This window comes from Psammomys obesus, unplaced genomic scaffold (genome assembly GCF_907164565.1).
Source record: "Psammomys obesus unplaced genomic scaffold, mPsaObe1.curated_primary_1811, whole genome shotgun sequence".
Lineage (NCBI taxonomy): Eukaryota > Metazoa > Chordata > Mammalia > Rodentia > Muridae > Psammomys > Psammomys obesus.
Window position 1 is genome coordinate 22818299 of NW_026596079.1, and position 12255 is coordinate 22830553.

The following is a 12255-nucleotide window of genomic DNA, read 5'->3' on the forward strand; positions in this document are numbered from 1 at the left end:
AATATAATATAATATAATATAATATAATATAATATAATATAATATAACATAACATAATAGTATAGTATAAGATACTCAGTTATATTTACTATATAATACTACAAAGAGTCTTGGTCAATTATTATAAGCAATGTATCCCGAACTCAAATGTTTATATAAAATTAGGAGCATCTTAGACCAGTCAATAAAAACAACACAGTGAACTGAATTGGGCTGTGGCTCAACAATGAATTGGTGGGTGCTTCTCCTATTTACTAAATTACATCTTCAGACAGCCATTCTTCAGAATAAGCTCATTTTCACAAACTCCAGGAGTATATGTCTAGACATCATTCAGTCTGCTTCAGGTGACTTCAACTTCTTAAGTTTTGTTAATCTTAGGAAAAGTGTCAGGGGCCAGATTCAGAAGTTGAGAGAGTATCCTGTTCTTCCAGAGAACACGAATTTGCTTTCCAGGACCCCTAATAGATGGCTCATAGCTGACTAGGGAGTCTGACATTCTCTCTTATCCCTGTGCACACACACACACACACACGCACACAAACACACACACACGACACACGCACACACAGAGGCAAGTGCATACACGTATGAGTGCACAAATAAAATTTAAAAAAAAAAAAAACATTAAAGGAAAACTGAAATTGTCAGGGAAGTAGCGCCAAGCATATACCTGTAGCTTTCTCTAGTTGACAGATACTAACAAACCTTTGTTCTGCACGTGTGTATATTCAAAGAGAAGAATACAATAGGCTAAAATAGAGTGCTCTTCTTGAGGAAAACTGCATCACAAATGGTTAACTAGAGTCAGTCAGAAAAATCCAGTTCCTATTCATAAAAGAAACTGAAGATACCAAATGCTCTCCTCACTTCAAAATATTTGGATTCAGCCCTGTTATAATTTAACAATTGCCACAATCTACTTGCTGCAGATGTATGAGAACAATTTTGTATGGTATAAATATGTAATATTCAATAAACATTAACTATTACAAATATGTATTTACATTCTATAACAAAATTCACAATGGTTCAGAAACAATCTGACAGGCAACACACACCAACATAATTCTGAATTTGGTCAGTGCAAATCCTAAAGTTAATTGGATACTGTGCATTTGTACATTAGTTAGTTTCTTCTGCAACTTTGTAATATTCTTTACATTCAATATGTTCTCTATATGGAATACACAAATATACACATTACTGTTCTCTCAAGTCAGTATGTAATAAACATTTAAAAAATATAGCTCACATTGATTTCATTAAACAGATTACCTATCCTTCAGAGCAGCTTGAACAATACAGATCTGAGGAAATTCTGGAGTCTTAACTGTCATAAGGACAAATATCAGGAATGTATTTAACTCATAATGAGACATCTACAGTGAGACTTAGGCCACCAGAAACATTTGGAAGCTCCACGGGGCTGTGAACTTACCTTAGGATCCATCTAAAAATAGCCAGGAGGCAGCAGAGAAGCCCTTCCAAGTTTTTCACTCTCTCCCAGCAAGAAACCCTTTTCTCTGGCAATGAAGTATGCAACATACTCCATTTCGTCTTGCTATACTCGTTTCCATCCTGATTCCAGATAAGTGTGCCTTTTCTTATGTATCCTTTAATTCTTACTCACAACCTCATTGTAATTTTCGTGGGGAATTATTTCCAGCATACTCAAATCTCAGACTTCAGTAGGTTTTGTTATCTGTAAAAGATTTAAACAGCAAATTTTCTGCATTAGTGCTTGTACTATTAGTTTTCTGTTTGTTTTGTCCTTGCTCCTCAGTGAGTGTCAGATCATGATTACATGCAAACTATGCCTTGTGGCCCTATGAATATCCTAAATCAACAATCCTTTATTCTTTTTTTGAGAGAACATATATAGAAAATGAACAAAAGAATTAATATACCAGTTTAAAAGCACTACACCAATGGATATGCCAAATTGGATGAGGAAAAGCCCAAGAGGCCTCAACCCTGCACAAAGAACTACAGGCCACTGAGGAACACTGGGAGCAAGACAAGTAACCTACCCTAGGGAAGGTTGTTTTTCCAGGGACAAATAGTCATTCCTGAAAACATACAAATAAGTAACAAGGGGACTGATCAGTTTATATTATATTACATAAAATACATTGTATACAATAAATATAACTTAATATACCTAATATATAAACAGGTTGTATTTTTGAATGCACATATATGAATATGCTTTTGTATACAGGCACACAAGAAAAATTAATGAAAGAAGGGGCCAGGAATTTGAAGGAAAGCAGGGAAAGGCATATGGGGCAGTTTTAAGGAAAGAAAGAGAAGGAAGAAATGTTATAGTATAATTTCAGAAATAAAATTAAAACAGTATTTTAAAAATATTTACTATTTAAGATAAATATTTAATATTTAAGATAAATATTTAATATTTAAAATCTGGAAAATAACAATATAGGAGTGACAGCAAAGGATTAACCAAGCTGCCCCAAGAACTTTGTTTATGCCCACAGTGATTTATTCCCCATAATGCCTAAGTTATTGCTCACCGATCTCCAGCAATAATCAAGCGTCATTGTTAAAGATTGATATTTTGTGTACAAACCCCTAAGGTATCAGTCTACAATCTTTCCATAACTGAAAACAAAGCCATGTTTCCAAATCAGGAGAATTAAAACAATTTTGATCTCATCTTCAAGTACTTCACATCAATCAGCCAAATGTCAGGAAATGGTGGGGACCTGCATTAGGAAATTCTCTTTTCCTAAACATATTATAGCATACTCTTCGTTGCTTTCTTTGGGGTCATTTCAGAAAAACAATATCTGTCATGGCTACATTCTGAACCAGAGCGAGGTAAGACTGCGGCCTCAGTTTGGTTCTTCTCACCTTCTCGAGCTTTGGAAGCCTTTGTCCTCGACCAGACTTTTTCTGTTCTATGTTGACTGTCTCTGAATCCATTGAAACACATTTTTCTGGACCTAGTAACTACCAAGTGTATTTGTAAATCTTCATTTCTATTCCTGTCTAAACCAAAGTCAAGCTATTTGTCTTCACTTCCAGTTAATTTTCATCAAATTAAGAATACATGTTCACAACCATCTTCTATTTTTGTTCTCTTCCTTTATCTATCTATCTATCTATCTATCTATCTATCTATCTATCTATCTATCTATCTATCCCATTCTATTTATCTATTTATTTGGGGTTCATTGATTTATTTATTTGTTCATTTTACATGCCAACTGTAGCCCCACTCCCTTCTTTCCTCCCAGTCCCACCCTCCTACTCACCTCCCCCACATCCTTACCCCAGTTATCAATCCACCTTGACACATCAAGTCGCATCAGAACTAAGTGTCTCCTTTTTCACTGAGCCAAGACAAGGCAGCTCTGCTAAGGAAATGGGATGCAGAGGGAGGCAACAGAGTCCAAGTCAGATCCAGCCCCACTCCAATTGTTAGGGGATTCACTTGAGAACCAAGCAGCCCATCAACTTCATATGTGTAGAGGACTTAGGAACAGTCCATGAATGTTCTTTGTTTGGTAGTTCAGTCTCTATCAGCCCTCATGGGCCAGTTTAGCTGGCTATGTAGGTCTTCTTGTTGTGTCTTTGACCCCTCCAGCTTTCTTAATCCTTCTGCTAACTCTTCCACAAGACTCCCTGAGTTCTGCCTAATGCTTGGCTATAGGGTTTTGCCTCTGTTTCTGTTATCTGCTGGATGAAACCTCTCAGATGACAGTTATGCTAGGGTACTGTCTGTAAGAACAGCAGAGTGTCAGGGGTTGGGTGTCTCTCATACGATGGTTCTCAAGTTGGGCCAGTCATTGGTTGACCATTCCCTCAATCTGCTCTAATTTTATCCCTGCACATTTTATAGGCAGGGCAAATTTTGGGTCAAAGATGTTGTGAGTGTGTTGGTGACCCTTCCTTCCACTGGGAGTCCCACCTGGCTACAGGACTTGCCCACTTCAAGCTCCATAACTCATGTTGCTAGGAGTCTCAGCTAGGGTTACCCTTATAGGCTCCCAGGAACCACCCCATCCTATCAATTTCTCTTCTATCTCCCAGCCCTCTTCCCCCAACTCCTACTCTCCCCACAGTAATCCCCTTTTGAGTGAGATTCAAGCATCCTCTCTTGGGTCATCAACATCTGCATCTGTTTCTATCAGCTTCTGAGTGAAGCCTCTCAGAAGAGAATTATGCTAGGCTCCTGTCTACAAACATAGTAGAAGATCATTAATACTGGCAAGGGTTGGCTCTCTCTCATGAGGTGGGTTTCAAGTTGTGCCAGTCATTGGTTGGCCATCCCATCAACCTCCATTCCATTGTTTATCTCTGTTCATCCTGTAGGCAGGACAAATTTTGGGTCAAGGGTTTTGTGGATGGGTTGGTGTGCCTATCCGTCAATTGGAAGTCCTGCCTGGCTACAGGATGTGGTCACTTTAGTCTCAGTATACCCTCACTGATAGGAGTCTTAGCTAGGGTCAGACCCATATCTTCCCAGGAGCCTCCCTCATCCCATGTCTCCAGCTTGTCACACTGGTGTCCTAACCCCAATTTCCCTTCTCTCTTCTTGCCTTCTCACCCTCAACCTGTAGAGGAAGACAGGAAACTATTTCTTCACTTAAAGAGTGTTTGTTGCCATTTTTTCATTTCTTGGTTCAAAAGGGTGTGATAGCCTTTTCTACTGACAATGTTTCTCTCAGTATCTCAGAAACAATATTGCATGAACCTATCCTTTTGACAGGAATTTCTCTCTTTTATTGCAAGGTCTGATTTAACACAGACCTGGTCCAAAAGAGGACAAGTGGTGAAAGAAATGGATAACAATGGAAAACCAGTGAACAACATAATTTAAAAAAAATAAGATTATTTTTATTAAAATGATTTCATTTTAGCATGGTCTTCATATTTGAGCATTTTTTTATCTCAAGTGCTAGGAGAAGAAAGAGGCTGAACAATTTGTTCCTTCCATCACTGCCCAATGAATACCTCAGGCAATCTTCTACACAAATAAAATAGTTACTTGCGTGCAATTATATGACTTTTGCCCAAATCTAATGTACTAATGTAGTAAATAGCCTTTGATGTTTAAATTAGGGAAATCTGTGTCATACAAAGATATATTGTTATAAAGGAGAATCTTTGGGAAGCTTTGTTAGTCAAAAGAGGAGGCATAACAGCCAAACGTATGAATATACAATTCATAAAAGTCAGGAAAAATTTGCCAGTAAAAATCAAGTAATATCAGAAAACGTCAAGTAAATATCTGAACCAAAAAAAAAATATAAATATAAGCCACCATTGAATTTTGTGTGTTTTAGGTATTACTTTGTTGACTTCAGAAAATGCTTGGAAATTCCTGGTTCACCATGTGAAGGCATACCACTCTTGAGCCTGCTGCTATTGCCGTTTCTCTGAGAAATGTTTTCTGGAAAGCAATTTAGCAGTAGGTGCTGTGCCATCCAAGATTCTATCAGAACACAAGACATCTAGCAACAATTCTGGAAGGTTGTACTAAGCCTGACACCTCAGCTGGGGACTTGGACAATAGGGATCGGGAAGGCTCTTGTAAAGAATCCAGAAAATTTTAATCTTCTGGTCACCAGTGATAACTTATCTCCCTGCATTACCTATACAGGTGATGCTCTGGGGTAGATATAGGGCTTAGTGTATGCAGGACAGAAGGGTTCCATGCTCATGATGTTGTCTCTGTGCCAAAGACCACAACTAAGCTCATTGTGTACACAAGACCTCCCATATTTCCAGAGAGCAATAACTTCTCATCCTCTATCTCAAATGCTCTTAGCAGCTTATTTTCAATTGAACCTTAAGACAAGGGATCTTAGAAATGCTCTTCTTGGATCTGAAGCCCCTTTGTCATGCAAGAGACCTTAGGAATGTTGAATAATCACCCTACTTCCTATATTTTCAATGTATTTTTGATGCATTGCTTCCTGGGTTTTAAACCAATAAGTCTCTGATGTCCACAGATATATATGTTCTTTCCCATGTTGCTTAATAATGGAAAACAATAGCAACAACCTAGAGAGCCACAGAGAGCAGACCAGATATGTAAACAATGATGAATTCACACAGGTAATTTTTTTTCTTTTTTAAATCTCCTTTATTTATTTTATTCACTTTACATCGTTGTAGCCCCTTCTCTCCTCCCCTCCCAGTCCCACCCTCTCTCCCTTATCCCCCCTCCCTTTTCCTTAGAAAAGGGGAACTTCCCTTTTCTATCCACTCCAGCTCATCAAGTTGCATCAGAACTGAACTTGTCCTCTTCCTCTGTGGCCTGTCATGGCAGTCCCGCCATGGCAAAGTGATCTAAACACTAGCAAGTGAGTCCCTGTTTGATACAGTCCCTACTTCCCTTACTAGAGTATCCACTTGAAGCCTAAGTTGTCCTGCTTCATATCTGTAGGGAGCCTAGGTCCAGTTCATGCCTAGTCCTTGGATGATGCTTCAGTCTCAGCAAATACCTCTGGACCCTGGTTAGTTGGCTCTGTTGTTTTCCTTGTGGAGCTCCTGTCACTTTGGGGTCCTTATCTCTTTCCTCCAACTATTCTCCAAGACCCCATAAGCAAGAACAATGTTTAGCTATGGGTCTCAACATCTGTTTTGAGGTGCTGCTGAGTAGAGCCTCTCAGAGGACAACTCTGACAGGCTCCTGTCTGCAAGCTTAGCAGAGTATCTTTCCTAGTGTCAGGGTTTAATGCTCTCCAATAGGGTGTTCATCAGTTGGGCTGGGCATCAGTTGGTCATTCCCTCAATTTCTGCTCTATATGCTCTATCTTTTCCCCTGCACATCTTGTAGGCAGGGTCAATTTTTAACTGAAGATTTTGTGGGTGGGCTTGGTATTCACTGCCCTCTACTAGACTATTTTAGTTAGAGGATGTTGTCATCAATCTCTATGGTCTCTGCTACTAGGAGTTTCTACTCCCTCATACTCTCTTATAGCCTACCCTGACTTAGGTCCCCAGCTTGTCACAGAGATGTCCCCACCTTCAGTTTCTCTTTTCTCTACAGGCCTTCTGTTGTCTCACAATTGCTCTCCTCAGTTTTGACCTCTAACCCTCTTAACTCTGTGCCTTCTCTCCTACCATGTTCCCTCTCTTCAGCCATTACCTCTGTGTATTCAATCTGCAGGTCAATTCTTATGTGAGACGAATTAAGGAAGCTCCCCAGATTCTTATTCTACCTACATTTTCCAGAGAGATTACAGAAATTGATATGCCCCACATTTCCTGAAGTGAGGTGATGCCATATGTCAGAGTACTAATGTATCTGGTAGCTCTCTGTCACTGTGACAAAGTAGTTAAGAGAAGCATCTTAAAAGGAGAATAAATTTATTTTAGAATTTTCAGCCTGAGTCACATAGCTTTGTTACTAACACCATAGCAGAGAGCTCATGATGACACAAAGACTCTCAGACCATGGTGCCAATGAAACTGAGCAGGAGAGAAGGGGGGCAAGGATAAATTGTGCCCTTCAAAAGCTACCTGCAAACCTGCCAACTAGGTCCCACCTCAGAAAGCACCCACACACACACTCCATAAAAGCAGGTTAACTTATGCATCTGAAAGGAACAGGCTAGCTTTACAGGTTTCCTTATAAATTCTATACCCCATGTTAAACTAAGTTCTCCCAGTACTTTTCCAGAAAGCAGGACGAAAGGAGGAGTGGATGAGTTGAGACAAGACCCACCCTGTTGCAAAGGAATGCCAAAGGTCTCCACCTGCTGCAGAGGAATGAGATAGAGTTGCCTAGCAACCGGAACAGGATTGACTGGACTTGGGCTCGAAAAATAGACCAATTGTTTTAAAATTCAACTACCCTACCCAATCCTGTGTTGCCAAGCTTGCATTTCCCATGTTTTTTTCTTTAAAAGCCCCAGGTCTCTGTCTCTCAGGGCTGTTCCTCGCCTGTTTGGAGGGAAGCCACATCATGAGATGGCTTGAATAAACCTCTTGCAATTGAATCAATTTGGTCTCCTGAGTTCTCTTCATCCTCATCTGTCTCCCTGGAAATTAGGCTCCTGCTAGGCCTAACATATCCATGAGTGATTTGCTTTTCAAGTGATGTTTGAGCCCTTATGACCTAGTCACCACTAAGAACCTCACCTCTACTTACTGATGCATCAGAAACAAACCTTCAGCACAGGAATATGTGAAGTACATTTCAGCTCTAAACCATAGCTAATAGGAAACAAACGTTTGTTTTATCTAGTGAGAGAATAGAAAGACTCAGTGTCATGCTCCAGCACTGTTCTCCTGCTGCAGAGACCAGAATCTCCTGAGAACAGAGCCAGCATGTAAACAAGTGGGCACTGGTCCAACCTCCAACTATGTAAGCCAGAAAGGACCCTGACTAAATAAACCACTAAGTCTTAGGGATTTGATTTCTGCACAACAGCTTCACCTACCCTGTCTAATATTGTTACCTACAAAAGATTAATCTTTTTGCTTATCAAAATAGGAAAATACACAGTACATATCCTTTCAAACTTATCATTATGGAAATGTTAATATTTGGGTGGGTATTTTGAGTGAAGGAATGAACAGATAAAGCAGGTTACACATAGGATGTAAAGCTGAACTCCATTTACCTAAAATTATATGATTGTGCATGAGATGCATGCTTGCAAATATAAGGAAAAGGATGACTAAAAAACTGCTCACTAGGATGTCAACCATTGCTATCTATATGTGTGCATTCTAATATTTGTTTTATTCTGTACACTTTTCTGCATGTTGGTTAATTTTCATAATATGTGTGTGTAAGTGGGAAGAAGGGAGAAACATGTAAATACATGTTAATTCTAATGACTGGAACATAGTGTTAGCTATTAATAATGTTAAGCTATTGACTGTAAACAAAGGTGCCTTTGTTAGTGTTCTATTGCTGTGAGGAAACACCATGACCACAGCAACTCTCTTAGGGGAAAATGCTTAACTGGAACCAGCTTACAGGTTTAGAGGTTTAGTATATTATCATCATGTCAGAAAGCATGACAATACACAGGCAAACATGGTTCTAGAGAAGGAGCCGAGAATTCTACATCTGGATTGGCAGGCAGCAGAAAGAATGCAAGACATTGGGCCTAGCTTGAGCATTTGAAACTTCAAAGCCCACTCCCAGTGACACACTTCCTCCAACAAGGCCACAAAACACACCTCTTAATAATACCTCTATCTGTGAGCTTATTGGGGCCATTTTTATTCATATCACTGCAAACATAATATTTAAAGTAGGTTCCCAGTCATGTTTAAATAAATTCAAATATATGAAATAATCACCAAGTTATAAAGATACAAAATTAAATGGCAAATATGAGGAGATTTCTGGATTATCCCTTAACCATGGTATGGCCTGGCAAATTTGCCTTCTAAAGATTCAACTGTGGCTCAGATACTCTCTAGGTTCCTAATAAGTGGATTTGAATGTATTTCTCTTCCATTGAGAAGCAATTTAATTTCAAGCAAATAACTAAATGTTCTGGACTCTACTTTTACTATTTGCAAAAACGATTTATAGCACACCACACACACACACACACACAGTGACTGAACATATTGTTTTGTAGCATTATATAGAATAATATAGAAGCAGTGAATTTTACTCTGGGACCAGATTGTTGAATTTCAGCTCTTCCAGTGGCTAGCTGTATGACTCTGGGTGAGGCTTTTCACTTTTTTTGTACCTCAACTTCCTCACCTGAGGAAAAAAAAATTGGTGTTGCCAATAGTGGAATCTCTTCAGGAGGTTTTTACAAAGCATGAAGAAGCTAATGTGGCATTTTAAAAAGTAATTCTTAGCACACTTAAGAATTAAAAAATAAATATAAGTAAATTCTATCTCGAACGTGATTGGAAGAGTAGCTGGCATGCAGTAAGTCCTCTATAAATTCCCTTTATTGCTCATAAGTGCAGCCGGCTGCACAGGAAGCACGCTTCTGAAGGCGTAGGCCTCTGTTAAGCAAAAGTGAAGTGCTAAAGGGGACATCTTTATTCATTGAGGATATCATTTAGAAAGTGAGTGTCTCTAATAAATCCTTCTTGTGTCTCAAATAACATACCCAATCACATTACAAAGGACACTGGAGGTGAATAGACAGGCATTAGAGGTGTCCCTCCTTAGCCATTCGTGCAATCTTAGGCCATAATGTCATAATAAATGTGTGTAGATGTGAAGGGACACTATCAAAAATGCCCAGAGTAATAGTTTAAATTGAGATCCATAGACACCCTCCTTGTATGCCCCAGGGCTCCTTCAGGAAGTTCAACAGCTTTGGCAAGATATAGGATGCTAAGTGGGAGACTTTGGAGGATTCCACTTTTACTGCAGCACCTTCACACTTGTCTACTATGCATGGTGACAGTCCCAAGCATTGTGTGATGGTACTAGATAACCCCAACAAAGCACAGCCCCCCAAGGCTATGCAGATGTCAATAGGACTGGCCACAGGAGCTAGGAGTTAGGCTGCCTGGCGGCTGTGATGAAACAAAGTATAAACAGGCAGGTAGAAACCATCCTCTGCTATTGATCAGAAGCCATGCAAGGAGCTATGTTTAGTTCCATAGCTATATCAGATGTAAAGAGCAAGGCAAATAGTAGGAAGAGAGGGTGATGCATTAATATTGGCAGGAAGAGGCCCAGCTGCTTTGGTTTGATAAATGTATGAAAACGGGATTAGCTAAAAAACAAAGTTTCATATAACGCATGAAAGTGTCATTTTTACAATACTTTTGGAGGAAATGGTTTCAATTGTTCAAGAATATAATGAAGACTGATAATAGACATCACCACATCCCTGGCCACACTACCCTATATGCACTGTGGGAAGAGTTAACTAAAGGAATATTTTCTTCTGAGCTCCATATCTGGGAACAACACACACACCAAACACACACACACACACACACACACACACACACACACACAGCTTTGCTAATGTCAATATGTTCTCAGATACCTGTGTCAGACCTTTACAAATGAGAGAGTCAGCGTAGCAGTATCACAGAGGTATTGAATATTATACCACTAGGTTAGCTCTGAGGCCCATTAAAGGAAAAAACTGTTTCCATCCTTCATTTTCTACTCACTAAGTGCTTTTTTGTAACCCCCCCCAAGTCTTTTCAAAATAATGAAACTACACCAGATCATAGTTAAAAACTATATGTATAATAAACCTTGGAATTTCACCCTCTGATTATTTCCACCCCAGGGAGGAATTATCATGAAAGTGCTATGTGGAGTGGCTAAATTGAAGCTCTGTAGGACTTAAAATATTCTAAGAAAAATAAAGAGCTGATGGCACAAGTCTAGAGATAGATAAGCTCTCATTAACACTTTTCTCTGAGAGTTCAGAAAGAAATGTGGAACAAAGTCACTGAGGCAAAGCCAAAAGCCACTGTCGTTTTGGTACAAGCAACTCCTGCTGCCTTTTTCTCTGTGCAATTTATCATGAAAGTGTGGCTGCTGTTCCAGGGCAGAGGGGAAGCCAGAAGCCAATTCCATCTACCTTCTTTGATAAGAGTATCATGAGTGACTGTCAGAATTAAAACAAATCACATCCTATACCCGGAAAATAATATTCAGCAGCATAAAGGGCATAAGTACCACTACCACTCACAATTTAGAATTAATGAGAACTTCAGGAAGCTTAAGAAGTGTTCATCTGAAGAGACTTGAGTGGTGCATTAAGTACCTCTCTGGATGACAAAAGCAAGGTGGGCATTTCATTTCTCTACCACATTTGTACAAGAAGAGGTCATTTTTTCCTGATGACTTCTGCCTTGTCAGCAAACTTTTCCCATTTGTTATCTTCCTCCAAGAGCAATGAGTGGATGCTAGAGGGCTAGAATTAGGAAACTAGGGAAGGGAGAGATAGCTCAGCAGTTGAGACTGCTTGCTACTCTTCTAGAAGATCAAATTTTGCTTCCCAACCCACAAATGCCAAATGGTAACTTGTAACAGTTTTTAATTTCAACATCAAAGGGACTGATGCCCTCTTCTGGCTTCCTCATGCACCTGCACCTACACACACACACAAATGAACAAAAACCCACACAAATAAACAATAAAATAAAAAATCTAAATTGCTAGATTATTTGGGGGTAATATATCTAGGTAGGAACTTTCATCATATATATTATATTTATATTATATTATGCTATGTTACATTACATTACATTACATTACATTACAATATTATATTATATTATATTATATTATATTATATTATATTATATTAT

At 39.0% G+C, this 12255-nt stretch overlaps 1 long non-coding RNA gene across 1 annotated transcript in view; it reads right to left on the reverse strand.

Annotated features, from left to right (window-relative positions):
* The window catches only part of LOC129690641 (uncharacterized), a 139756-nt gene that overhangs the window by 1642 nt on the left and 125859 nt on the right, over nt 1-12255 (reverse strand). The window contains exon 2 of the long non-coding RNA XR_008722343.1: nt 1442-1705. This is a non-coding gene — a long non-coding RNA (uncharacterized LOC129690641). The remainder of the gene's footprint in view (nt 1-1441; nt 1706-12255) is intronic.